The sequence below is a fragment of the Syngnathus floridae genome, unplaced genomic scaffold, assembly GCF_059516105.1.
Source record: "Syngnathus floridae isolate MCC-2025c unplaced genomic scaffold, RoL_Sflo_1.0 HiC_scaffold_95, whole genome shotgun sequence".
NCBI lineage: Eukaryota > Metazoa > Chordata > Actinopteri > Syngnathiformes > Syngnathidae > Syngnathus > Syngnathus floridae.
Genome location: NW_028284123.1, coordinates 1 through 13245, shown reverse-complemented (window position 1 = coordinate 13245; position 13245 = coordinate 1). Strand labels below are relative to the sequence as shown.

Genomic DNA, 13245 nt, shown 5'->3' with positions numbered 1-13245 from the left:
GAGGTGGCCATGCTAACCAGTGCGCCATTATGTCAACGCATAATAACTAAGTCTACTGGTCAAAACAGCGGTTACTATATGACGTCGCTACGTCGTGGTCACGTGACGCAGACAAGACGTCAATGGACGTGGGCAGAGTTAACTTGTTTAAAAGGGAGTAGGCAGAAGAAATATTTAATTTATTTAAATCTATTTTGAGTGCACACCATTATGCCAATGCATAACAACTGTAAATCTACTAAATAAAACAGCGGTTGCTATATGACATCTGCCACGTCGTGGTCACGTGACATACGTGACGTCGATGGGCGTAACTTTCGCCGGAATTCAAATCCGCGGGGAGAGTTAACTTGTTTAAAAGAGAGTGGGCAGAAGAATTATTTAATTTATTTAAATCTATTTGGTGTGTGCGCCATTATGTCAATGCATAACAACTGTAAGTCTACTAAACAAAACAGCGGTTGCTATATGACGTCTGCCACGTCGTGGTCACGTGACGCGGACGTGACGTCGACGCCTACTTTACATCCCACCGATCACAGGACCCCTCGGCTGCATAACCGTGCCCCCTTCCCAACCAATCGGATTTGCTATACGCGAAAACGATGCCAATGGAAAGAGCTTCCGCCCAAATTTAAATCCGTGGGCGTGGCTCGCGGCAGGAAGTAGGAAAATGGCGGCGATGTTGACAAAGACACAGCGGATGGTAACATACGACTAACAAGAGAAATATTTTTATTTTCTGCTTGCAACTGGACCGTCCAGAGCGTACACGGTAAGTACAACTCATCGTTTTTAAAAAGAAGTACTTTTGTTGCCCTGAAAAGCGAGTGAGCGTGGCGTTTGTGGGGGACGTCGAATTTCGACGATTCTTTCTGGTCAACGGTTGTAAATGATTGTGTTGATTAAAAAAGAAAACTTGATGTAACTCTACTTTTAACTGCCGTTTCAGATAGATTTGGAATTGCATCACATCCAATTTTGCCTAGAGCGTACACGGTAAGTAACACTCGTTGTGTTTAAGGAGATTTACGTTTGTAATAGCAGAAGTGTAGCCGCGTTGCGTTGTACGTGTGAATGTTGGTCCGGGCGAAATGTTAATGTTTAATTTCATTCCTTTAGGTTCCACGGTGTTTGTTGGCTGCAAGTTTTCCACTGCAAGAAGAGGCTCATATCATTGACCAGGAGCGAGCTACAATGGTGAGTAGCCATAACATTTATGTTAAACACTTCCTATTTCATGTCTAACAGTACTTGATTTAACAAATAACCATAAATAAATACAGTGTGGGCACTGAAGTTAACATATGTGATTATACTGCCTAATCTGTCACCGAGTAGATTGTTGCAAAGTAATATAAGATCCAAAGTTGTAATTCAGAATAGTTTTCAAGAAACGAACCCCCCGTCCTGTGGAGAGCCCAAGGCTCGCTAACCAGCTAAACAGGTTCTACTGCAGGTTTGATCGGTCTTCCCACACAACGGGACTTCCTGCAGCACAATCCACATACTCACCTCCCCCCACAACTGCTCTGTCCACACCTCCATCACCGTGGTCACCGACTCTCTCTCTTGCAGAGGCCGCGCCCGCACTCCAGATTCGCGAGGAGGAAGTGCGCCAGATGTTCCGAAGACAAAAGATCAGGAAGGCACCGGGCCCAGACGGCGTGTCACCTTCCTGCTTGAAAGTTTGCGCTGAGCAGCTGGCGCCCACCTTTGCACGGATCTTCAATCGTTCCCTGGAGCTGTGTGAGGTGCCCGCGTGCTTCAAGAGCTCCACCATCGTTCCAGTGGCCAAGAAGCCCGCCATCACAGGTCTGAATGACTATAGACCTGTTGCACTGACATCTGTGGTCATGAAATCTTTCGAGAGGTTAGTGCTGAACCACCTGAAGGATGTCACGGGCCCCCTGCTGGACCCCCTCCAGTTTGCCTACCGGGCAAACAGGTCGGTGGATGATGCGGTCAACATGGGTCTGCACTACATCCTGCAACACCTGGACACCCCAGGAAAGTACGCCAGGATCCTGTTTGTGGACTTCAGCTCGGCGTTCAACACCATCGCTCCTGACATCCTCCAACAGAAGCTCATCCAGCTCGCGGTGCCTGCCTCCACCTGTCAGTGGATCACCAGCTTCCTGACCAACAGGAGACAGCGTGTGAGGCTGGGGAGCATCACATCTGACACTCTGACTACCAACACTGGAGCCCCTCAGGGGTGCGTCCTCTCCCCACTGCTCTTCTCCCTCTACACCAACGATTTCTCCGCAAGTGACTCTTCTGTGAAGCTCCTGAAGTATGCAGACGACACCACTCTCATCGGACTGATCCAGAACGGTGATGAGACTGCATACAGACAGGAGGTGGAGCGGCTGGTCCACTGGTGCAGCCAAAACCACCTGGACCTGAACCCGCTCAAGACCGTGGAGATGACAGTGGACTTCAGGCGAGGCCCTTCACCACTTTCACCCCTCACTATCCGCAGTAATACTATTCTCTCATCAGACACCTTCAAGTTCCTGGGAACCACAATCTCTCGGGACCTGAAATGGACCGGCCACATAGACTCTGTCCGGAAGAAGGCCCAGCAGAGGCTGTACTTCCTGAGACAGCTCAAGAAGTTCAACCTGCCGCGGGAGCTGCTGAAGACCTTCTACACTGCCATCATCCAGTCTGTCCTCTGCACCTCCATCACTGTCTGGTTTGGATCGGCCTCCAAACAAGACAAGCACAGACTGCAACGGACAATAAGGACTGCAGAAAAGATAATTGGAATCAACCTCCCATCTATTCAAGACTTGTACCTGACCAGGACCAGGAAACGTGCAAGTAACATCTCAACAGACCCTTCGCACCCAGGTTGCAGCCTGTTTGAACTACTCCCCTCCGGACGCCGTTATAGAGCTCTGTACACTAAAACCAGCAGACACAGAGACAGCTTCTTTCCCCAGGCTGTCGCTCTGATGAACTCACACCACTCTTAGAGTCTCAGAGTCATTACTGTGCAATAACATCCTGCTTTCCACACCTTTTTTGTTTACACTGTTTGTACTATGTGTCCTCTCTGCATCCATTGCAGCCTGGTCATCCTAGAAGAGGGACCCTCCCATCTGTGGACTTTTCTCAAGGTTTCTCATTTCCCATAGCTGGAGTTTTGAGTTTTCCCTTGCCCTCTTGGGAGTTTAAGATCTGGGGATGCTTGAGAATATCTTTCGTTCTTCACATGTGCTGAGTGTTGTTGTTAGTCACCTAAATGTTGAACAGAGGCTGTGATTTACCGAAGTCAAATTCCTTGTTTGGCACGCTCAAACATGGCGAATAAAAAACTCTTGAATCTTGAATCTTGAATCTTTTCAAAAGAAGGCCATTAGAATTATATACAAGTCTGATTACCCTGAACAAGCTATTAATTAAATCACAAATTCTTCAATTCAAAGATTTGGTAGATTATCAGACAAATAATGTCTAACAGTAATTGATTTAACACATCACGATAAGTAGATTGAGTGTGGGCACTCTCAAGTTAACATATGTGATTATACTGCCTAATCTGTTACAGAGTATGTTGTTGCCAAGTAATGTAGAATAGATCCAAAGTAGTAATCCAGAATAGTTTTGAAGAGGCCATTAGAATGATAAACAAATCTGATTACCTTGAACATAATAACAAGCTAAGTGTTTAATATGTCCTATGAAGTCAAAATTGGGCACCATCATGTGGTGAAATTTGGAATTGCATCACATCCAATTTTGCCTGTGAACAAACAGATTACATAAATCTTAGTTTTGAATAAGCCACTCCTTCTCAAACAAGTAAACTCTGCCCATTTTGCGCAGTAGATGTTCTGTTAATATCTAGTATTTATACAAAGTCATAATTTAAATTGCTTTCAACCTTCATTCATCGGTTCAACCAACATTACTCGCTCTTATTACCAACTTGTATTGATTTAACTAAGCGTTTAATACTTCCTATCAGGTCTCAAATCGAGATTTGGCAAAATACAATTTCAGCAAATCCAATTTTGCCAGGGAACAAAAATAGATTAAATAAACTAAATAAGTCCTCTTCCCATTAAATAAATCAGAAAAGTCTGTCTTGTAACCAGTCCTCTTCAAACAAGTAAAGTCTGCCCATTTTGTGCCGTAGATTTTGTGTCTATGCCTAGTATTTAAACAAAATCATAATTTAAACGACTTCTTTCCTTCATTCACTTTGGAAATTTGGAATTGCAGCAAATCGAATTTTGGCAGGGAACAAAAATAGATCAATTAAACTAAATAAGTCTTCTTCCCATTAAATAAATTAAAAAAGTCTGTCTTGTAACCAGTCCTTTTCAAACAAGTAAAGTCTGCCCATTTTGTGCCGTCGATTTTGTGTTAATGCCTAGTATTTATACAAAATCATAATTTAAAGGACTTCATTCCTTCATTCACTTTGGAAATTTGGAATTGCAGCACATCAAATTTTGCCTGGGAAGAAAAGTAGATTAAATAAATTTAATAAGTCTTACTACTTCCCATTAAATAAATTAAATACGTCTTACTTGTTCCCACTCCTTTTCAAAACAGTAGTTTAAAACGAGGGCCCTTCACTCAATCTTTAACCTCAACCCCGCACGTTGTGTTGTATCTGTGAATGTTGGTTGTGGCCAAATGATAGTTTTCTTTCATTCGTTTAGGTTCCAAGAAAACTTGATGTAACTCTACTTTTAACTGCCGTTTCAGATAAGCGGGTATTACGTCGCAGTCATGTGCCGCGGATATGACGTAATTGCCCGAACCTCCGATTCAAATCTGTTGGCGCGATGGCCGTGAGCCACTGAGCAGTGACGATTATCAACAGAAATATCTTTATTTTCTGCTTGCAACTGGACCGTCTAGAGCGTACACGGTAAGTAACACTCATTGTGTTTAAGGAGATTTACGTTTGTAATAGCAGAAGTGTAGCCGCGTTGCGTTGTACGTGTGAAAATTGGTCGAGGCGAAATGTTAATGTTTAATTTCATTCCTTTAGGTTCCACGGTGTTTGTTGGCTGCAAGTTTTCCACTGCAAGAAGAGGCTCGTATCATTGACCAGGAGCGAGCTACAATGGTGAGTAGCCATAACATTTATGTTAAACACTTCCTATTTCATGTCTAACAGTACTTGATTTAACAAATAACCATAAATAAATACAGTGTGGGCACTGAAGTTAACATATGTGATTATACTGCCTAATCTGTCACGGAGTAGATTGTTGCAAAGTAATATAAGATCCAAAGTTATAATTCAGAATAGTTTTCAAAAGAAGGCCATTAGAATTATATACAAGTCTGATTACCCTGAACAAGCTATTAATTAAATCACAAATTCTTCAATTCAAAGATTTGGTAGATTATCAGACAAATAATGTCTAACAGTAATTGATTTAACACATCACGATAAGTAGATTGAGTGTGGGCACTCTCAAGTTAACAGATATGATTATACTGCCTAATCTGTTACAGAGTATGTTGTTGCCAAGTAATGTAGAATAGATCCAAAGTAGTAATCCAGAATAGTTTTGAAGAGGCCATTAGAATAATAAACAAATCTGATTACCTTGAACATAATAACAAGCTAAGTGTTTAATATGTCCTATGAAGTCAAAATTGGGCACCATCATGTGGTGAAATTTGGAATTGCATCACATCCAATTTTGCCTGGGAACAAACAGATTAAATAAATCTTAGTTTTGAATAAGCCACTCCTTCTCAAACAAGTAAACTCTGCCCATTTCGCGCAGTAGATGTTCTGTTAATATCTAGTATTTATACAAAGTCATAATTTAAATTGCTTTCAACCTTCATTCATCGGTTCAACCAACATTACTCGCTCTTATTACCAACTTGTATTGATTTAACTAAGCGTTTAATACTTCCTATCAGGTCTCAAGGCAAGATTTGGCAAAATACAATTTCAGCAAATCCAATTTTGCCAGGGAACAAAAATAGATTAAATAAACTAAATAAGTCTTCTTCCCATTAAATAAATCAGAAAAGTCTGTCTTGTAACCAGTCCTCTTCAAACAAGTAAAGTCTGCCCATTTTGTGCCGTAGATTTTGTGTCTATGCCTAGTATTTAAACAAAATCATAATTTAAACGACTTCTTTCCTTCATTCACTTTGGAAATTTGGAATTGCAGCAAATCGAATTTTGCCAGGGAACAAAAATAGATCAATTAAACTAAATAAGTCTTCTTCCCATTAAATAAATTAAAAAAGTCTGTCTTGTAACCAGTCCTTTTCAAACAAGTAAAGTCTGCCCATTTTGTGCCGTCGATTTTGTGTTAATGCCTAGTATTTATACAAAATCATAATTTAAAGGACTTCATTCCTTCATTCACTTTGGAAATTTGGAATTGCAGCACATCAAATTTTGCCTGGGAAGAAAAGTAGATTAAATAAATTTAATAAGTCTTACTACTTCCCATTAAATAAATTAAATACGTCTTACTTGTTCCCACTCCTTTTCAAAAAAGTAGTTTAAAACGAGGTCCCTTCACTCAACCTTTAACCCTATTTATTCACCTTCTAGGCTAAGTGTTAAAGGCTAAGTGTTAAAGGCTAAGTGTTAAAGGCTAAGTGTTAAAGGCTAAGTGTTAGAGGCTAAGTGCCAGAGGCTAGGCGCCAGAGGCGAGTTTTTGTGGGCTGAAGTTTTAGTGGGGTTAGTGTGAATACAATCCAAAAGAATACAACAGAATACAATACAATAGAATATAATACATAGATTAAATTATATAGCTCTTACTACTTCCCATTAAATAAATTAAATACGTCTTACTTGTTCCCAATCCTTTTCAAAAAAGTAGTTTAAAACGAGGGCCCTTCACTCAACCTTTAACCTCAACCCCGCACGTCACATTGTGTTGTATCTGTGAATGTTGGTTGTGGCCAAATGATAGTTTTCTTTCATTCGTTTAGGTTCCACGGTGTTTGTTGGCTATGTTTTCCACTGTCAGAAGGATGAAAATACAAAGTACAACGCTTGGACGTGGGCGAAGGCGTCACCGGTGAGTCCTTCCTTCCTATTTATTTACCTTCTAGATGCTAGAGGCTAAGTGTTAGAGGCTAAGTGTTAGAGGCTAAGTGTTAAACACAATACGAACAACACAACGATACTGCACTGAACAACACGATACCGCACTGAGAAACACGATACCGCACTGAACAACACGATACCGCACTGAACAACACCATGCCGCACTGAACACCATGCCACACTGAACAACACCATCCCGCACTGAACAACACCATGCCGCACTAAACAACACCATGCCGCACTGAACAACACCATGCCTCACTGAACGACACCATGCCGCACTGAAAGACACCATGCCGCACTGAACGACACCATGCCGCACTGAAAGACACCATCCCGCACTGAACACCATGCCGCACTGAACAACACCATCCTGCACTGAACAACACCATCCCGCACTGAACAACACCATGCCGCACTGAACAACATTATGCCGCACTGAACATTATGCCGCACTGAACAACACCATGCCGCACTGAACAACACCATGCCGCACTGAACAACATTATGCCGCACTGAACAACACCATGCCGCACTGAACAACACCATGCCGCACTGAACAACACCATGCCGCACTGAACAACACCATGCCGCACTGAACAACATTATGCCGCACTGAACAACACCATGCCGCACTGAACAACACCATCCTGCACTGAACAACACCATTCCGCATTGAACACCATGCCGCACTGAACAACACCATCCCGCACTGAACAACACCATCCCGCACTGAACAACATTACGCTGCACTGAACAACACCATGCCGCACTGAACAACACCATGCCGCACTGAACAACACCATGCCGCATTGAACAACACCATGCCGCATTGAACAACACCATGCCGCACTGAACAACACCATCCTGCACTGAACAACACCATGCCGCATTGAACAACACCATGCCGCACTGAACAACACCATCCTGCACTGAACAACACCATCCTGCACTGAACAACACCATGCCGCACTGAACAACACCATGCCGCACTGAACAACACCATGCCGCACTGAACAACACCATGCCGCACTGAACAACATTATGCCGCACTGAACAACATTATGTCGCACTGAACAACACCATGCCGCACTGAACAACACCATGCCGCACTGAACAACATTATGCCGCACTGAAAAACACCATGCCGCACTGAACAACACCATCCCGCACTGAACAACACCATGCCGCATTGAACAACACCATGCCGCACTGAACAACACCATGCTGCACTGAACAACATTATGCTGCACTGAACAACACGATCCTGCATTGAACAACACCATGCCGCACTGAACAACACCATCCTGCACTGAACAACACCATCCTGCACTGAACAACACCACCCCGCACTGAACAACACGATCCCGCATTGAACAACACCATCCCGCACTGAACAACACCATGCCGCACTGAACAACACCATTCCGCACTGAACAACACCATGCCGCACTGAACAACACCATGCCGCACTGAACAACACCATTCCGCACTGAACAACACCATGCCGCACTGAACAACACCATGCCGCACTGAACAACATTATGCCGCACTGAACAACACCATGCCGCACTGAACAACACCATCCCGCACTGAACAACACCATGCCGCATTGAACAACATTATGGCGCACTGGACAACATTATGCCGCACTGAACAACACCATGCCGCACTGAACAACACCATGCCGCACTGAACAACACCATGCCGCACTGAAAAACACCATGCCGCACTGAACAACATTATGCCGCACTGAACAACACCATGCCGCACTGAACAACACCATCCCGCACTGAACAACACCATGCCGCATTGAACAACACCATGCCGCACTGAACAACACCATCCTGCACTGAACAACACCATGCCGCACTGAACAACACCATGCCGCACTGAACAACACCATGCCGCACTGAACAACACCATGCCGCACTGAACAACACCATGCCGCACTGAACAACATTATGCCGCACTGAACAACACCATGCCGCACTGAACAACACCATCCCGCACTGAACAACACCATGCCGCATTGAACAACACCATGCCGCACTGAACAACACCATCCTGCACTGAACAACACCATCCCGCACTAAACAACACCATGCCGCACTGAACAACATTATGGAGCACTGGACAACATTATGCTGCACTGAACAACACCATGCCGCACTGAACAACACCATGCCGCACTGAACAACACCATGCCGCACTGAACAACACCATGCCGCACTGAACAACATTATGCCGCACTGAACAACACCATGCCGCACTGAACAACACCATGCCGCACTGAACAACACGATCCCGCATTGAACAACACCATCCTGCACTGAACAACACCATGCCGCACTAAACAACACCATGCCGCACTGAACAACACCATTCCGCACTGAACAACACCATGCCGCACTGAACAACACCATCCTGCACTGAACAACACCATCCCGCACTGAACAACACCATGCCGCATTGAACAACACCATGCCGCACTGAACAACACCATCCTGCACTGAACAACACCATGCCGCACTGAACAACACCATGCCGCACTGAACAACACCATGCCGCACTGAACAACATTATGCCGCACTGAACAACATTATGCCGCACTAAACAACATTATGTCGCACTGAACAACACCATGCCGCACTGAACAACACCATGCTGCACTGAACAACATTATGCCGCACTGAACAACACGATCCCGCATTGAACAACACCATCCCGCAGTGAACAACACCATGCCGCATTGAACAACACCATGCCGCACTGAACAACACCATGCTGCACTGAACAACATTATGCTGCACTGAACAACACGATCCTGCATTGAACAACACCATGCCGCACTGAACAACACCATCCTGCACTGAACAACACCTTTCCACACTGAACAACACCATGCCGCACTGAACAACATTATGCCGCACTGAACAACACCATGCCGCACTGAACAACACCATGCCGCACTGAACAACACCATGCCGCACTGAACAACACCATGCCGCAATGAACAACACCATCCCGCACTGAACAACACCATGCCGCATTGAACAACACCATGCCGCACTGAACAACACCATCCCGCACTGAACAACACCACCCCGCACTGAACAACACGATCCCGCATTGAACAACACCATCCCGGACTGAACAACACCATGCCGCACTGAACAACACCATTCCGCACTGAACAACACCATGCCGCACTGAACAACACCATGCCGCACTGAACAACACCATGCTGCACTGAACAACACCATGCCGCACTGAACAACATTATGCCGCACTGAACAACACCATGCCGCACTGAACAACACCATGCCGCACTGAACAACACCATGCCGCATTGAACAACACCATGCCGCACTGAACAACACCATCCTGCACTGAACAACACCATCCCGCACTGAACAACACCATGCCGCACTGAACAACATTATGGCGCACTGAACAACATTATGCCGCACTGAACAACACCATGCCGCACTGAACAACACCATTCCGCACTGAACAACACCATGCCGCACTGAACAACATTATGCCGCACTGAACAACATTATGCCGCACTGAACAACACCATGCCGCACTGAACAACACCATGCCGCACTGAACAACACCATGCCGCACTGAACAACACGACGTCGCACTGAACAACACGACGCCGCACAGAACAACACGACGCCGCACAGAATAACACAATGCCGCACAGAACAACACAATACCGCACAAACAGTTTTAGATAATATTACGTCGCAGTCATGTGACGCGGACATGACGTCAATAGGCGGAACTCACGGCAAAATTATAATCCGTGGGCGTGGCTTGCAACAGGAAGTAGGAAAGCGGCAATTCTGGCAAACAAGACACAGCGGTTAGTAACACGATGACTAACAAGGCAAATATTTTTGTTTTCAGCTTGCAACTTGACCGTCTAGAGCGTACAAGGTAATTACAACTGTTTTTTTTTAGCCCTGAAAAGCGAGGGAGTGTGGCGTTTGGGAGGAATGTCGAACTCGGCGTCTGCTTCCAGCCACAGACGCCAAATTTCGACGATTATTTCGACTGGTCAACGGTTGTAAATTATTGCGTTGACTAAAAACTTTATTTAACTCTACTCTTAACTTTGCCGTTTCAGATATGCGGGTATTACACCGCGGAAATGACGTCAATAGGCTGAACTCTCGCCAAAATTCAAATCTGTGGGCGCAATGGCCTTGAGCGAGACACCGGATACAAACACGACGATTATCAACAGAAATATCTTTATTTTCTGCTTGCAAGTGGACCGTCTAGAGCGTACACGGTAAGTACAACTCATTGTGTTTAAAAAGATTTACGTTTGTGTAGTTTGCGTTGCGTTGTATCTGTGAATGTTGGTTGAGGCTAAATGTTAATGTTTAATTTCATTCCTTTAGGTTCCACGGTGTTTGTTGGCTGTATGTTTTCCACTGCAAGAAAAGGCTCGTATCATTGACCAGCAGGAGCTACAATGGTGAGTACCCCTTTCGTCTTCCATTTATGTTAAACACTTCCTATTTCATGTCTAACAGTACTCGATTTAACAAATAACCATAAATAAATACAGTGTGGGCAGTCACGTTAACATATGTGATTATCCTGCCTAATATGTTTATCACAAATATGTCACTAATCACTAATATGTCTATTTGTTTATCACAACACCTTTGGACCTTCAGCAATCGATTATTTCCCTTCATCTACATAGAGACAGAACGATGGTGTCTTAAACATCTCATTCATTTCACCAAATAACTTCACGCAGGTGGATAACGGCCGTCTCGGTCACGCTATGTTGCGTGATGCAGTTTTGAAGAACCAAATGCATTTATTCAATGAATAAGTCAAGCTAGTTCTATGTTTATGATGTTGTAAGTTACGGTACCGATTGAAGTTGAGTTCGAAGCCAGTGGAAAACAGCGCTGCGTTTGTGCTCTCCAGGTACAAATGTTGTGATCTCTGACTGACGACCGGGCGAGACTCGAGTAAGAGATGTCCAAACGAGCTCCGGCAGGGCGGGCCAAGGCGGAGCGAACGGACGCCCTTCAGGCCGCCAATGACGAGCTGAGAACCAAACTGATGGACGTCCAGTTAGAACTTCAGCAGGAGAAGAACAAGGTGAAAACCTCAACAGACAAACACTGCCTGCCTCCCTGCCTGCCTCCCTGCCTGCCTCCCTCCCTCCCAGTTTTCCCGATGTAGATTAGACATGCGTGTGCCATGACTGTGTCAGCCTACATCAACAAATGCACCGAGGACGTCAGCACCACTAAGAATGTCATCACCCGGGGCAACCAACGACCCTGGATGACTGAGGAGGTACGTCAAACGCTACGAGCGCGGAACTCTGCCTTCAAGTCTGGCGACAAGGAGACACTGAGGACAGCGAGAGCCAACTTGAACCGTGCCATCAGGATAGCGAAGCGAGACCGCAGTCGAAAATTTCAGGATCGTTTCCACGACGTCAAAAACATCAGGAGTATGTGGCAAGGCATACGGGCGATTACAGACTACAACTCACCCTCCCCCCCCCCGGTGGGTGTAGTTGATGCTGACTTTCTAAATGGTCTAAATAACTTCTTTGGGAGGTTCGAGGCACTAAACGGCACTCCAGCAGTTAAAACTGTCCCCCATCAGGAAGAGGAGGTACTCTGCCTTGACTCCGCCGATGTGTTGAAGACCCTTAGGAGAGTTAACCCCTGTAAGGCCCCTGGCCCCGACAACATTCCTGGGCGTGTGTTCAGGGAATGTGCAAGTCATCTGGCTGGGGTCATCACAGACATTTTTAACACCTCGCTGGGCCAAGCCACAGTGCCGGCGTGCTTTAAGACTGCCTCCATCATTCCGGTGCCGAAGAAACCTCAAATTTATTCATTTAATGATTACCGGCCTGTTGCACTGACTCCGGTTATGATGAAGTGCTTCGAAAGGCTGCTTAAAGGTCACATCGTTTCCAGACTCCCCCTATTATTTGACCCGTTCCAGTTTGCCGACCGGCAAAACCGCTCCACTCAGGACGCCATCTCCTCCGTTCTTCACCTGAGCCTGGCTCACCTGGAGGAGAAGAACACCCATGTGCGGAGGCTGTTCCTGGACTTCAGCTCAGCGTTTAACACCATCATCCCACAGCATCTGGTAGGAAAATTGGAACACCTGGG

General features: G+C 45.2%; 1 long non-coding RNA gene across 4 annotated transcripts; it reads left to right on the top strand.

Moving 5' to 3' along the window:
• The first annotated feature begins 221 nt into the window (after positions 1-221).
• On the top strand, positions 222-13239 carry LOC148377739 (uncharacterized). Of its 4 annotated transcripts, XR_015856471.1 has the most exons (11): positions 222-775; positions 953-999; positions 1123-1200; positions 4729-4894; positions 5018-5095; positions 6946-7034; positions 10985-11014; positions 11205-11372; positions 11485-11561; positions 12029-12205; positions 12321-13239. It is a non-coding gene; the product is annotated as an uncharacterized LOC148377739 (long non-coding RNA). The 4 variants fall into 4 exon arrangements; XR_015856469.1 differs by having other exon boundaries at positions 311-775; positions 957-999; positions 12029-13239; XR_015856468.1 differs by having other exon boundaries at positions 311-775; positions 12029-13239.
• The last annotated feature ends 6 nt before the right edge of the window (positions 13240-13245 follow it).